This window comes from Festucalex cinctus, chromosome 19 (assembly GCF_051991245.1).
Source record: "Festucalex cinctus isolate MCC-2025b chromosome 19, RoL_Fcin_1.0, whole genome shotgun sequence".
Taxonomy (NCBI): domain Eukaryota; kingdom Metazoa; phylum Chordata; class Actinopteri; order Syngnathiformes; family Syngnathidae; genus Festucalex; species Festucalex cinctus.
In genome coordinates this window covers 20492199-20509174 of record NC_135429.1, presented here as the reverse complement: position 1 = coordinate 20509174, position 16976 = coordinate 20492199, and the positions used below count along the sequence as shown (strand labels likewise).

The window sequence follows — 16976 nt, the reverse complement described above, 5'->3', positions numbered from 1 at the left end:
CCTCCGCCCTTGGGTGGGGGGACAGGTCCTGGTTGTTCCACGGCTGTCCAGGTTCTTTATTCTCCGCAAACAATCGCGATTTTGGGTACCTAAATATTCACGAAAACTCACCGAACTTTGCACACTCCTCAGGTCCGGCGAAAAATTTGATATTATGAAGTCGTTATAACAACGCGACTCTATAGCGCCTCCTAGCATAGAAAAATAAAAACCAAGCCCGGCACATTTGAGCTAGAGCAACGAAAATTGGCAGGCACGTGTAGCACCCCGAGACGCACAAAAAAGTCTATTGGTACCATGTAGCTAAAATGTACAGGAAGTGAGCTATGAATTTTTTAATGTACAATTTTGGCCTATTTTGGCACATTCACTGTGGTCATGCTTTTTCCCCCTATGCAAACATTTTTCATCCCATTGACTTCAAACGTGGCATTTATCATCTCAAGACCTAAGAGAACAGCTGGGCAAAAAGTCTTGCCTTTTCGAAATACTATATGACGGGGGCGGGGCATCAAATATTTCCTTTAAAATTTCATTTGTCCAGAAAGACCAAATGCTGAATAACTCCCATGTACAAGCTCCAAAAAATCTCAAACTTCTCAGGCAACGTAATAGTCACGGCCTGAAAACATCTATATGACAAAATTCAGTTATACATATAGCGCCACCTAGTGGTTACAATAAATGTCATACTTTACGTTTTTAGCTACTGTGCTGAGCTCGTTGAAGGGATCCAGTTGAAAATTGGTCAGAAAAGCCTTAAGATGTTGATGATGCCCCACACCGAATATTGTAACTTTTCGCCAAAGGGCGTGGCCGCTACGGTGATGCAATGTCTGAAGATTTTTCGTGACAATAAAAGCTGCATTAACTTGACCGAGATGATCCTATCTTCTCAAAATTTCACACATTTGATGAGAGTCCAGCTCTAAAGACATCTACTAACTTACATTTCATCGAACTGATAGCGCCACCTAGTGGCAATTTTTTTTCTTACGAATTTTCTTCTACGTTTTTCTCCAAACACGTTAACTGGACCTACCTCATATTTGCTCAGATGAGGGTTTCGGCCTTCATGATGTCACAACACGAAGTTTGTGAGTTTTCGCGAATTGCTGTGGGCGTGGCTAAGCGCTGTTCACCAAGAAAACAAGGCCAGTTTTGAGGGTCTAAACATGCACAGAAACACCTGAAACTTGGCACACACATCTGGCCTGGTAAAATGAGCAATACTTTATTGTTGATTGTGCTATTTTTACAAAAATGACTCAATAGCGCCCCCTCGAAATTTTTAATGAAGCAGCCCCGGTTGTACGTTTAAGCAAGAACGACGAATATTTTTAGGTGTATGAGGGAGCCCAAGACCTACAAAAAAGTCTCTTGTACCCATATGCTAAAATGAACAGGAAGTGAGCTACGAATTTTTTAATGTCCCATTTTTGACGATTTTTGCACATTCACAGGGGGCAGACCTTTGCCCACTTCTCCTACACGTTTCATCCGACTGAGTTAAGACTTGGCCTGGACCATGTCAAGACCTGAGCCAACGACAGGGGGAAAAATTTTGACTTTTCGAAATACTATATGATGAGGGCGGGGCATCAAAATGTGTGTTTCGCAATGAAAAAGGATATGCTTGATAACTCCCCGGTACATGCTCCAAAAAATCCCAAACTTGACATGTATGTTTATCGTCAAGGCCTGAAGTTATCTCTATGACAACATTCAGTTATATATGCAGCGCCACCTAGCCCTTGAGGCATGAAAAAAAAATACCCCACATACGGTATTTTGTACAAAAAATGTAAACTCATTCTAAGTGTGATAACGAAGTCATTTATGAATATTCTTTTAGTTTCCACCACTCAAAATGTTCACTGGCATCAGACTTATCCAAACATATATATATTTTTATTTATTTTTGATAGCCTCTATGGACATTAAAAGCAATATCGTGAATGAAGGATATGCTTAATAACTCCACGGAACATGCTCCAAAAAAAATCCCACACTTGACATGTATGCTTATAATCAAGGCCTGAAGGTATCTCTATAACAACATTCAGTTATAAATACAGCGCCACCTAGCCCTTGAGGCTTATATATAAAAAAAAAAATACCCCACATACGGTATTTTGTACAAAAAATGTAAGCTCATTCTAAGTGTGATAACTAAGTCATTTATGAATATTCTTTTAGTTTCCACCACTCAAATTGTTCACTGGCTTCACACCGATCCAAACGTATGTACGTTTCCATTATGTTTTATTCATTTTTGATTGCCCCTTTGGACAATAAAAGTAACATTGTGCAATGAGTACAACGAGCGATGATGTGTATATACACTTTTACAAAAAATACCAATCAGGGCAACTCGTTGCCTAAAAATAAATAAGGACGCTGATTTTTGCAGGTCTTAACAATCACCAAAACCCGTTGAGCTTGACACACACTGGCAAAAAAAATATTCTACATGTAAACGTTTATTATGCCATTTTCAAAGAAATTTTGCTTCCAATATGCCAGTACCCCAATGTGCCAGTGCCCTAACGTGCAAGTACCCCAACGTGCAAGGACCCCAACGTGGCCCGGGCTGCGAGGGCCCTTTATAGCTGCTCGCAGCTCTAGTTATTATTATTATTATTATTATTATTCTCCGCAAACGATCACATTTTTGAGACACTAAACGTGACCGAAAACTCACCAAACTTTACACGCACATTAGGCCTGGCGAAAAATTTGATATTTTAAAGTTGCCATACATGATAACAGAAAAATTGCTCCTTAGCGCCCCCTACATAGGTTAAACGGATCCCTGTCCCGCTACGATTGTCCGACGGCTATGAAAATTGTGTGGCACCTGTAGCACATCCCAATGAACAAAAACCTCTTTGAAGTGTGTACCCTAAAATAGACAGAAAGTGAGGTATGAGTATTTAAATGTCCAATTTTTGCCAATTTTTGCACATTTACAGGGGTCATACTTTTGCCCGCTTCTCCTACACGGTTAACCCGATTGACTTCAAACTTGGGATGTACCATCTCAACACCTGGGACAACATCATTGTGAAAAATGAAAAGTTTTTGATATACTATATGACGGCGGCGGCGCATCAAATTTAGAGTTTAAAAATGCTTACTTCACGAGGCATTGCCGGTTGTACGTTTAATCTAGAGCAGGGGTGGCGAGATCCGGTACTCGAGGGCCGCAGTCCTGCTGGTTTTGGATATTTCCCTTCTTAAACACAGCTGATTCATGATCAGCTCATCAGCAAGCTCTGCAGAAACCTGATAACGAGCCTGTTAATTGGAATCAGCTGCACTTCGAGTAGGGAAATCACAATCACAATCACATTTTTGAGACACTAAACGTGAACGAAAATTCACCAAACTTTACACGCAGATCAGGCCTGGCGCAAAATTTGATATTTTAAAGTCGCCATACACGATAACAGAAAAATGGCTCTGTAGCGGCACCTACATAGCTTAAACGGATCCCTGTCCCGCTACGATTGTCCTACGGCTATGAAAATTGTGTGGCACCTGTAGCATATCCAGATGAACAAAAACCTCTTTGATCTGTGTACCCTGAAATAGACAGGAAGTGAGATATGAGTATTTAAATGTCCAATTTTGGCCAATTTTTGCACATTTACAAGGGTTATACTTTTGCCCGCTTCTCCTCCACGGTTAATCCGATTGACTTCAAACTTGGGATGTACCATCTCAAGACCTGGGACAACACCATGGTAAAAAATCTAAAGTTTTTGACATACTATATGACGGCGGTGGGGCATCAAATTTAGAGTTTCAAAACTCTTACTAAACGTAGCATTGCCGGTTGTACGTTTAACCTTGAGCTACGAAAATTGGTACACATATGTAACAGACTATGATCTACAAAAAAGTCTGTTGGTGCCATATGCTAAACCCAACAGGAAGTCCGCCAGAGGCGGGGCATCAAATTTTGAGTTTCAAAATTCTTACTTAACGAAGCATTCCCGGTTGTACGTTTTACCTCGAGTTACCAAAATTTGAAGACATATGTAACAGCCCTCAAGGTACAAAAACATTTTTTAGAACCATATGCTAAACCTAACAGGAAGTCCGCCATTTTGATTTACTTTGGAACGTGTTGCCATTTTTTTGGCCATTCCATAGGGGTCCTATTTTAACGAACTCCTCCTACAGAGCTTATCCGATCATCTTCAAACTTGGTGTGATTCATCTTAAGATGTTGAAGATAAAAAGTTATTGAAAGCTTTTTATTTCGCCGCACGCTGTTGTCGTGGCATGCACTTGTTTGCAAAGGAAAAAAATTCTTCTTAATGAAGAATTCTCAGTTGTACGAAGCAGCTAGAGCTACGAAAATTTGTAGACATATGTAACAGCCCACGATGTACAAAAAAGTCTCTTGCTGCTTTGTGCTAAACCCAACAGGGGCCGGGCATCACATTTTGAGCTAAAAAACTCCTCTTTAACGAAGCATTCCCGGTTGTACGTGTCACCTAGCGCTATGATAATTTGGAGGCATACATAAGAGCCCACGATGTTCAAAAAAGTCTCTTAGAACCATATCCTAAACCAAACAGGAAGTCCGGCATTTTGATTTACGCCTTTTTTAGGGGTCACATTTTAACGAACTCCTACGAAATTTATCCGACTGTCTTCCAACTTGGTGTGTTTCATCTTAAGATGTTTAAGATGCAAAGTTAGCGAAAGTTTTTTTTTATTTTGTCACAAGCCGTTGCCATAACGATGCATTATTTGCCAAGTAAAATGCTGCTTTTTTTTTTTTTGTCTAAACGAGCGAAAACTCATGAAACTTTACACACACATCAGACTTGTCATAAACATGAATATTTTAGAGATTTCTTGTGCAATTTGCAATAAATGGCTCAATAGCGCCCTATAGACATTTTTATGAAGCTTTTGGAAATGTATGATTCAGCTAGATTTGTAAAAATTGGGATACCTATCAGCCTAAGACTGACAAAAAAGTTTCTAAAGCCATATGCTAAACCAAACAGGAAGTCTGCCATTTTGATTTACTTTGCTATTTGTAGCCATTTTTTGGGGCCTTTTATAGGCCTCATATTTTCTACAAAACTTATCAGATTGTCTTCATTCTTTGGCGTGTTTCATCTGAAGATATTTAAGATGAAAAGTTATTGTAATTGTTTGTCACGCCTTTGCTCTAGCGATGCATTGTTTGCAAAGAAAAATGCTTTTTTTTTTGAAAGTCTAAACATGAGCGAAAACTCAAAACTTTGCACACAGATCAGACCTCTCAAGAACATGAATATTTTAGAGATTTGTTGTGCAATTTGTAATAAATGGCTCAATAGCGCCCTCTAGACATTTTTATGAAGTATTTCCGATTATATGATTCAGCTAGATGTGTGAATATTTGGAGGCACACCTATCAGTCTAATACCTACAAAAATTATTCTATAGCCATGTGCCAAACCATTTTGATTTTATTTTGTTAATTGTGCATCATTTTTGGCCTTTCCATGAAACTTTGCAAGCAAAAAGCATGGCAAAAACATTTACAATTTAGACGGTTTCCTATGAAACAGTACCCCAACATGTCAGTACCCCGACGTGCAAGTACCCCAACGTGGCCCAGGTTGCGAGGGCCCTTTATAGCTGCTCGCAGCTCTAGTTATTATTCTTTTTCTTTGTTATTATTCTTTTCCGCAAACAATCACATTTTTGAGACACTAAACGTGAACGAAAACTCACCAAACTTTACACACACATCAGGCCTGGCGAAAAATTTGATCTTCTAAAGTCGCCATACGTGATAACAGAAAAATGGCTCCCTAGCGCCACCTACATAGGTTTAACGGATCCCTGTCCCGCTACGATTGTCCTATGGCTACGAAAATGAACAAAAACCTCTTTGATATGTGTACCCTAAAATAGACAGGAATTGAGGTATGAGGATTTAAATGTCCAATTTTAGCCCATTTTTGTACATTTACAGAGGTAATTCTTTTGCCCACTTCTTCTACACGGTTAACCCGATTGACTTCAAACTTGGGCTGTACCATCTCAACACCTGGGACAACATCATGGTAAAAAATCAAAAAATTTTGACGTACTATATGACGGGGGTGAGGCATCAAATTTAGAGTTTCAAAATTCTTTCTAAACCTAGTATTGCCGGTTGTACGTTTAACCTAGAGCGACGAAAATTGGTACACATATGTAACACACTATGATCTACAAAAAAGTCTGTTGTGTCATATGCTAAACCCAACAGGAAGTCCGCCAGAGGCGGGGCATCAAATTTTGCATTTCAAAATTCTTACTTAAAGAAGCATTCCGGGCTGTACGTTTCACGTAGAGTTACCAAAATTTGAAGACATATGTAACAGCCCTCAAGGTACAAAAAACTCTTTTTGAACCATATGCTAAACCTAACAGAAAAGCCACCATTTTGATTTACTTTGGAACGTGTTGCCATTTTTTGGGCCATTTCATAGGGGTCTTATTTTAACGAACTCCTCCTACAGAGTTTATCCCATCATCTTCAAACTTGGTGTGATTAATCTAAAGATGTTGAAGATAAAAAGTTATTGAAAGCTTTTTATTTCGTCGCACGCTGTTGCCGTGGCATGCACTTGTTTGCAAAGGAAAAAAAATCTATTTAATGAAGAATTCCCAGTTATACGAAGCAGCTAGAACTACGAAAATTTGTAGACATATGTAACAGCCCACAATGTACAAAAAAAGTCTCTTGGTACCATGTGCTAAACCCAACAGGAAGTCCCCCAGGGGCCGGGTACACCATTTTGAGCTAAAAAAACTCCTCTTTAACGAAGCATTCCCGGTTGTACGTTTTACCGAGAGTTACCAAAATTTGAAGACATATGTAACAGCCCTCAAGGTACAAAAAACTCTTTTTGAAACATATGCTAAACCGAACAGGAAGTCCGCCATTTTGATTTACTTTGGAACGTGTTGACATTTTTTGGGCCATTTCATAGGGGTCTTATTTTAACGAACTCCTCCTACAGAGCTTATCCGATCATCTTCAAACTTGGTGTGATTCATCTTAAGATGTTGAAGATGAAAAGTTATTGAAAGCTTTTTATTTCGTTGCACACTGTTGTCGTGGCATGCACTTTTTGCAAAGGAAAAAAAATCCTTCTTTATGAAGCATTCCCAGTTCTACGAAGCAGCTCGAGCTACGAAAATTTGGCGACATATGTAACAGCCCACGATGTACAAAAAAAGTCTCTTGGTGCCATGTGCTAAACCCAACAGAAAGTCCCCCAGGGGCCGGGCATCACATTTTGAGCTAAAAAAACAAACTCCTCTTTAATGAACCATTCCCGGTTGTACGTTTTACCTAGAGCTATGATAATTTGCAGGCATACTTAAGAGCCCACGATGTACAAAAAAGTATATTGGAATCATGTGCAAAACCAAACAGGAAGTCCGCCATTTTGATTTACGATGGGATTTGTAGGCATTTTTTTGTGGCCTTTTTTAGGGGTCATATTTTAACGAACTCCTCCTCCGTCTTCAAGCTTGGTGTGTTTCATCTTAAGATGTTTAAGATGCAGTTATCGAAAGTTTTTTAGTTTGTCGCACGCTGTTGCCATAGCGATGCATTGTTTGCCAAGTAAAGTGCAGCTTTTTTTGTGTCTTTACATGTGTGAAAACTCATGAAACTTTGCACACACATCAGACTTGTAATGAATATGAATTTTTAGAGATTTCTTGTGCAATTTGCAATAAATCGCGCCCTCTAGACATTTTTATGGAGCATTTCCGATTGTATGATTCAAGCGCTATATAACTAAAGATGATGACCTAGATTTGTGAAAACTGGAAGGCATACCTATTAGCCTAAGACCTAAAAAAAGTATTCTGTAGCCGTATGCTAAACCTAAAAGGAAGTCCGCCATTTTGAATTTATTTTGGGAATTGCTCACCATCTTTGGCCTTTTGATAAAATTTTGCACACACAAGGCTTGTCAAAAACATTTTAGATGGTCCTTGTCCTATTTGACAGTACCCCAACATGCCAGTACCCCGACGTGCAAGTACCCCACGTGGCCCAGGTTGCGAGGGCCCTTTATAGCTGCTCGCAGCTCTAGTTCTTCTTCTTCTTTTTCAAAAGTTTCAAAATTCTTACTTAAGGAAGCATTCTGTACGTTTCACCGAGAGTTACCAAAATTTGAGGACATATGTAACAGCCCTCGAAGTACAAAAAACTCTTTTTGAACCATATGCTAAACCGAACAGGAAGTCCGCCATTTTGATTTACTTTGGAACGTGTTGCCATTTTTTGGGCCATTTCATAGGGGTCTTATTTTAAAGCCCCAGTGTGTATCTCACGACCGCCATCTATCGGTCAAACAAGATAATGCAATGATTTTAAGCACACGAACTACGGCGTCCCAGAGAGACCCTACTTCAACAGCCTACCACCAATTTCACCGGAACAGAACGCAAACAACTTCTGGTATTCCCTCGAGAGATGACGTAAGTGAATTGCATTTGTTAGACATACTGTACAGATCCCTAATATTTGTGATTTAGTCATTTAATTTCAGAATTAATATTTTTGCCGGCATTGTTAGGAAATACTGTACGTCAGCTAATGATAATGGCTATCTATGTTCATATTTGTTAGTGCAACTAAACTATGCAACAGAGAGCACACAGTTATGTTATATGTTTTATAGACATGTGGACCATCTCAAAGAGGGCGAGGAGGGGGCGAGGGAGACGACGAGGAAGAGAACGCGGAAGTGAACGCGGTGTCTCGTAACGTACAATTATGTCATCATGGAAAAATAATTCCATTCGAGCATGCATGTGAATGGCTCAAAACATACCTTTGCTTGGAATATGTGGTATTTAGATTACATCGTTTGCTGATATGTTTAGTATATCGTACAAAAATAATGGTGTTAACTGAACTACACATCTGCAACTCAGACTCGTAAACCCCCCCGTGTCTTGTTGCTACTAACCACTCAGAAAAGTGCTGCTTACAAAAACATTTGAAACCCTTTACTCAGATATCGATTTGTCACCATGTTGAACTATTTTACCTAATAAATATCACTAAGCAACTTAATTAGTTTTGAGTGAAGATACAACAAAAACCTTGTACTTCGATGTGCAGGAATTTACATGGCTTTCACAAATAGTCTTGCTCATATAATAATGTACTTCATTGGCTCAGTGACTTTCAGTTCATTGTTTGGTACCTCATCTGACATACAATTGTTACCTTCTTGCAGAGACTCGTACAGGAAATGACCATGGAGGAACATGAAGATATCCAAGTCCAGCTGATAGACTGACACCAAGAAATACTTTTTGACACATTGCTGACACATCAGCACCACCATGATTTCCTGTACCTGGATCCCAGACTGCAGCACCTTGGTGACTTGTGGCAAATAAGTGACACTTTCCCAGATCCTCGAGGACAATACAAAGGTTTTTTACCTGGCATATAATTAGTCCATCCACACTTGTTGTTGTAGTTTGTATAACTTGTATATTGTTGTTGTGTGTTAATTTGTACATTTTGAATAACTAAAAAATACTATTTCCTTTGGCGTCAACATGCAGTGTTCATTCGACACCTAACCTAACACTATTTTACATGACCAGAAATGTAAAACATCAAAAGCCTGGAGAAATATTATAAATGCTTGCAATGACAATGAATTCTTCATTGGCCAATGAATGTAAGGTACAGTACATGAAAATGAATAAATAAAATAAAGTAAAATAAAAGTCTACATGAAATGAACATATTAACTAAAAAAAAAAAAAAAAATGCTGTTAGAATATAATGAGCTACATGAATTGCAGTTGTTCCAGAAATTTACCAATACGCTGTGCATTTCAAAATATGGAAAATAGACATACAGGTTTGGGCCAAAAGTAGTGTTACAGAGCAAGTATGTGTTGTACACAGCTAAAATATCTGATTACCTAAATACCATGATGTTTTTTTTGTGTGTGTGTGTGTGTGTGTGCTGACATTGTCCCCCATTAACATTGCAACATTCCTCAAACTCTCCCGAACACATAGTATGATCTGTAACACTACTTTTCGCCTACTCTATGATGTTATTGGGGCAAAATTAAGGAAGGCTTGTCCATTGATTGTGTGAACAGACTGCAGTAAAAATGAAGTCACTTCAATGTTTGCTGGTTTTATTAAGTTTGACATGCTCCTTGACTGCACAAGTACATGTTATGGAGTGAGGGCATGTTCCCACCAACGATGATATCATATTCTTCAAAGGCTTGCTGAGGAAAGTGAGGGAGGAGTCACTCCATGGCTTCAGACACCTGGTCAGCAGGTCCTGTGTAAAACAAGTGGTGCTTGTACATGTGACCATTCCGTATTGCTTCACACAAAAAGTTCATGTAGTGTGTAATACCGTCCATATGTAAATGACATACCAAGACGTCGGCTGACTTCAGTTTGTTGCAGCTCAGATATGGTAGGTGGAGATACTGGTGGTACAACACCGAAGCCTTCTGGGGTCCTCCATTCAAGTGTCCTCATTCGGGGCATTCCAATATGGCTGCTGACTCTCCCCTTGATATTTTTTTTTCTTGCAGGTCGGTGATGTATTTAAACGGTGCATGAATGCTTGTATACATCAGAATATGGTTCTGGAAGCCCTCAAGTTTGGCTGTTGATCTAGTGTGACACAAACGAAAACAAAATTCTAAAATAAAATAAAATAATTGATGATACTACTATATGTCACCAACTTTCCAACAAAGCCCCCAAAATATAGGTAAGATCTTTAGTTTTTGGGCCCAAAACATTGTATTAGCTAGATAAAAGTAACTTGACTGCATAGAATATGCAAAGGCTGCTTGCTTGTCGAGTTTCCGTGGAAAACGTAGCAGCCTGTAAATTCTTGTGCACCCAATTACACAATGGACCAGTACACACTTGAGTGAGAGAGTTCAGACTCTAGCAGTGCTTACGGTACAGCCAGCATTTAAGTCCAGAAAGTTATTCCCTGCCGAAAATTAATTTCGAGAACACTATTTTCACCAACCACAACGAAAATAATTTTCAACTCCTCCACTAATACAGTATGCTTTAGATTCTCCATTGAAGTTATGGGGAAATATACCTCCGAAATCACAGTTACATTACATTACACAATAAGTTGCGCATTTACTCTAAATATAACGTGCCAGCGGGAATCTTTTTTTTTTTTTTTTTCAAAGCAAGTAGCTTCATAACGAAATCGTTCGAGTGGTGCGGAGTTGCTAATCAACAGATACAGTGATCGTAAAACAAAGGTACGAACATCGTATTAATTGGTACGATGTATACTTTTTCTCTCGCTCTCAAAACGTAAACACAAATGTACTCTTACTTACCGGTCAAGTAGAAAGCAGTCGAAGGCACCGGCACGTCCCAAACCTAGTCTGTTCCTCATTTCTCTCCATCTGGCAAATGCGGCTACAATATAAACTCTTGTTTTGTCGCGCTGAAATAAAATAAATTCCCAAAGCAATTGTGATGCTTGATAATGCTCTCTTCGGGGACCGGAAACTCTTCTTCTTCGTGTACATGCGGTCGCCATACAAACCGGAAGTGCGTCTGCAAAGGCGTTCCAAAAACGCGTTAAGAAATGGAGCGCTGAAATTTGTCGTTGACGGCACCCGTAGCAGAAAGATGGCGGCGAAACATGGCGGACACTAGAAGCCGCGGCCCGGACATGTAAGATAATTTGCGATTTCTAGACTAACCGTTATATTTAAAAAAAGTACGTTTATGCGATACAACATATCTTTTTACATACTACTAACACAAACAATTGTTTTTTTTTTTAGAATGATTTATTGTTTCACCACTAGATGCCACTGTATAATACTCAGTGTACCTTTAACGAACTCCTCCTACAGAGTTTATCCGATCATCTCCAAACTTGGTGTGATTCATCTTAAGATGTTGAAGATGAAAATATTGAAAGCTTTTTATTTCGTCGCACGCTGTTGCCGTGGCATGCACAGTTTGCAAAGGAAGAAAATCCTTCTTAATGAAGCATTCCCAGTTGTACGAAGCAGCTAGAGCTACGAAAATTTGGAGACACATGTAACAGCCCACGATGTACAAAAAAAGTCTCTTGGTGCCATGCGCTAAACCCAACAGGAAGTCCCGTAGGGGCCGGGCATCACATTTTGAGCTAAAAACCTCCTCTTTAACGAAGCATTCCCGGTTGTATGTTTCACCTAGCGCGATGATAATTTAGAGGCATACATAAGAGCCCACGATGTACAAAAAAAGTCTCTTTGAACCATCTGCTAAACCAAACAGGAAGTCCGCCATTTTGATTTACGTTGGGATTTGTAGCCATTTTTTGTGGCCTTTTTTAGGGGTCATATTTTAACGAACTCCTCCTACAAAATTTATCCGACTGTCTTTAAACTTGGTGTGCTTCATCTTAAGATGTTTAAGATGCAAAGTTATCGAAAGTTATTTATTTTGTCGCACGCCGTTGTCATGGCGATGCATTGTTTGCCAACTAAAATGCTGCTTTTTTTTTTTGGTCTAAACATGTGCAAAAACTCATGAAACTACACCCACATCAGGCTTGTCATAAGCATGAATATTTTAGAGATTTCTTATTCAATTTGCAATAAATGGTTCAATAGCGCCCTCTAGGCATTTTTATGAAGCTTTTGCAAATATTTTGTATTTTATGATTCAGCTAGATTTGTAAAAATTGGGATACCTATCAGCCTAAGACTTACAAAAAGGTTTCTAAAGCCATATGCTGAATCAAACAGGAAGTCTGCCATTTTGATTTACTTTGGTATTTGTAGCCATTTTTGGGGGCCTTTCATAGGGGTCATATTTTCAACAGAACTTATCAGATCATCTTCGTTCTTTGCCGTGTTTCATCTTAAGATATTTAAGATGAAAAGTTATTGAATTTTTTTATTTTGTCACACGCCTTTGCTGTAGCCATGCATTGTTTGTGAAGAAAAATGCTTTTTTGAGAGTCTAAATATGGGCGAAATCTTTGCACACACACCAGACCTGTCTGGAACTTGAATATTTTATTTAGAGATTTGTTGTGCAATTTGTAATAAATGGCTAAATAGCGCCCTCTAGACATTTTTATGAAGTCTTTCCGATTATATGATTCAGCTAGATGTGTGAAAATTGGCAGGCATGCCGAATATATTCAAAAAGTATTCTATATAGCCATGTGCCAATCCATTTTGATTTTATCTTGTTAATTGTGCATCCTTTTTGGCCTTTCCATGAAACTTTACAAACCCAAAGCATGGCAAAAACGTTTACAATTTAGATGGTTTCCTATTTGACAGTACCCCAACATGCCAGTACCCCGACGTGCAAATACCCCAACGTGGCCCGGATTGCGAGGGCCCTTTATAGCTGCTCGCAGCTCTAGTTATTCTTTTTCTTTGTTATTATTCTTTTCCGCAAACAATCACATTTTTGAGACACTAAACATGAACGAAAACTCACCAAACTTTACACGCAGATCGGGCCTGGCGAAAAATTTGATATTTTAAAGTCGCCATCCATGATAACAGAAAAATGGCTCTGTAGCGCCACCTACATAGCTTAAACGGATCCCTGTCCCCCTACGATTGTCCTATGGCTCCGAAAATTGTGTGGCACCTGTAGCACATCCAGATGAACAAAAACCTCTTTGATATGTGTACCCTAAAATAGACAGGAAGTGAGGTATGAGTATTTAAATGTCCAATTTTGGCCCATTTTTGCACATTTACAGGGGTCATACTTTTGCCCGCATCTCCTACACGGTTAACCCGATTGACTTCAAACCTGGACTGTACCATCTCAACACCTGGGACAACATCATGGTAAAAAATCTTAAGTTTTTGACATACTATATGACGGAGGCGAGGCATCAAATTTAGAGTTTCAAAATTCTTACTTAAAGGGACACTTTACTTATTGATCAATTTTTAGCAGCAAAAAGTTGCTACTTTTTCAATAATTAATTTGGTGACGTGATTATTTTTTTATGTACATTTAATAACTTTTAAACCGATGTTAAAATGAATCGAACGCCGGCATGTTTGTTACACGTGACTAAATAACCCGGATGTTTACGTCACTAGTGTGTAAACGCTACACGATGGAAGCGCTATGCAACGCAGCCGTGCATCTAGCGTCAAACCCGGAAGGATTAAACCTTATCGCTTCGAGCCAACACGACAAAATAACCCTACCGAAGGAAAGTCTGCCTTGGATGTGAAAGTTGTGGCGCCAGATGGTCTTTTCGGGCACAAAATAAACTTTAATGAACGAGTGAATCAGGCGGTGGGTGAGTGGTGCTCGTGCGGGAGCTGCAGGAATGGACAATCCGCTAATGAATGTGTGCTGTCTGGAAATAAAAGAAATCGAGGATCGGTTCCTTGCGGACAATCTCAACTGCATCCTGGAACATCAGACATTCAACATGGCAATACTAAATAGACATTCTCAGGATAGCTTTGGTTGCGATGAAAGATGTGAAGAAGAAAAGTCTTGGAGGAGCCAATATCCAACAGGTAAAGTGACACACAGCACGAGCAATGCAAAACGTGTGGAATTGACAAACTATTTCAGGAAAAAGAAAAAAATAGTAAAATTATATGTATCGTCGTTACAGCGCCCAACCTCCCCTAGCTGTTTTTTTTTTCTTTTTTTGCGTAGCGTCCCGATGATGTAAACGAAAGCTTGCAAGAAGGTTGTGTATTAACCGTGTTTATTTATAGACAAAATGAAGTAAGGAAATGCGAGACGCCGTTACCTAGGCTGGTTATCAATGGTTGGGATCCAAACGAAATTAATAGAAATGCAAATGAAACTGGAATGCACCACAGGAAGAACAGCGGGACAGAACACAAATGTAGTACGTCGCACATGCCGATGATAATGACACTAATCCACATTCAATAATTTTTTTGTTAAAATAAGATTATGAACATGGTCAATTTGTGAACTATAAACAACTTACGAGCTAATAAAACATAACGTCCGCGCCTGCTTGTCCTTGCCGGGAGGTCGACAGCACTTAGCAAGCCATTTTCTACGCAAATAGTCTTTTTTTTTTTGGGATAACATACCAGTGTGCTCCTCGCGGGTTTTTCCTTGACGACACCTTGCAAAATTTTGCAATACAGTAAGGCATAAGTGACGTTTGTGTCTTCCTCGTCGTTCTGTCTGCGTGAACTACTGTTCGCCAAGCGAGTATACACACTTGTTACGTCACCACTTGAGGGCGTTCCAACACGGAAGTACTTCTATGTTGAAAAAAGTTAAATAAATCAATATTGGGGTGTATTCTTCAGCTCTTATGCATGTTTCGTAGCTAAACTAACTATTTACTGCCAATCAAGCCATACATGTAAAATTAAAGGTGCCTTCCTTTAACGAAGCCGGTTGTACGTTTAATCTAGAGCTACAAAAATTGGTACACATATGTAACAGACTATGATCTACAAAAAAGACTGTTGGTGCCATTTGCTAAACCCAACAGCAAGTCCGCCAGAGGCGGGGCATCAAATTTTGCATTTCAAAATTCTTACTTAATGAAGCATTTCAGGCTGTACGTTTCACCTAGAGTTACCAAAATTTGAAGACATATGTAACAGCCCTCGAGGTACAAAAAAACTCTTTTTGAACCATATGCTAAACCTAACAGGAAGTCAGCCATTTAGATTTACTTTGGAACGTGTTGCCATTTTTTGGGCCATTTCATAGGGGTCTTATTTTAACGAACTCCTCCTACAGAGTTTATCCGATCATCTCCAAACTTGGTGTGAGTGATCTTAAGATGTTGAAGATGAAAAGTTATTGAAAGCTTTTTATTTCGTTGCACGCTGTTGCCGTGGCATGCACAGTTTGCAAAGGAAAAAATTCTTCCTTAATGAAGCTGTAACAACTATGGCCTATGACCCAATCCACCCTCTAATTTTTTTTTTAAAAGTTTGCTTCTTCTAAAGCAAATTCTCTGCAGTCACATAAATATTCCACTGCCCAGACAGGATCTAAGCTTGGGTAGCTCTGCAGGTGGTCACCCAACCACCAACAAAGATCTTTTGAAGCCGCTGACCAGGTGACAAAGGAATTTATGCGTCTGCCGAAGGAGTGTATTCAAGCCCGTCTTCTCGGAGCCCTAACAAATGGCTCCAATGATTGGAATATACAAACGACTGATCAAAGGAATGTTTATGAAGTTTCTCATCAACCAGGGGGGACTTTCTGGCGCCACCTTTCCAAACGGGCACTCCTGGAACGTCTAGACGGAGCAACAGCACCGTCAAGTGGTGAAACTTGGAACTATCCTTAGTGACATTTCATATAAGTAACCGCATTTTACACATTTATACCATGATAATTCTCGACAGATAACTGAACTACGAATGATTCATGTTATGTCTTTGTGTGTATGAACATCCTATTTCATTTGTACTCCATAAAGAATGAAAGATAATCAATATCTTTCAGTTCAGTCAGATTAGACAAGTTGAAGTTACCTCACAAGTTAGTTTATGATGCATTAATTCCGATGTGTGTTAAACGGGTTGTGTGGGAAAACTGATTTGCCAGACTGACCAAATTTAATGCCAGATTATTAATCCCTTTAATAATTTTTTTCTAAAGTCTGCGCGAGCGAACAGAACGGTGTGCCACCACCTACTGAAGCCCCGCCCATAGACTTTAAAAGGACGAGAAGACCCCTCGCTCTCTCTCTTGCTTCCAAGCCTCTTCCAAAACTCTCTTGCACGACCTGCGAGTGTCCCAGCCTGCTCGAACTCTTTGTTCCAAGAAACTTGCCAACCACGTGGCCTTTTCTTTTCTGGCAGCAACCGTTGCCGAGAGCAGACACTCGCTCCACGCCACGCCAAAGCAGGTGCAAACTGCAACGCTGACACCAAAGACTCTTTTACTCCTTTTTTCCTTT

General features: G+C 39.5%; 1 protein-coding gene and 1 long non-coding RNA gene across 3 annotated transcripts in view; both read right to left on the bottom strand.

Annotated features, from left to right (window-relative positions):
* top2b (DNA topoisomerase II beta) overlaps positions 1-16976 on the bottom strand; it is a 724731-nt gene that overhangs the window by 71675 nt on the left and 636080 nt on the right. The window lies entirely within an intron of this gene.
* Positions 5391-12484, bottom strand: LOC144008035 (uncharacterized). The gene is made up of 3 exons (XR_013280538.1): positions 11401-12484; positions 10456-10699; positions 5391-10355 (listed from the first exon to the last, which is right to left on the bottom strand). It is a non-coding gene; the product is annotated as an uncharacterized LOC144008035 (long non-coding RNA).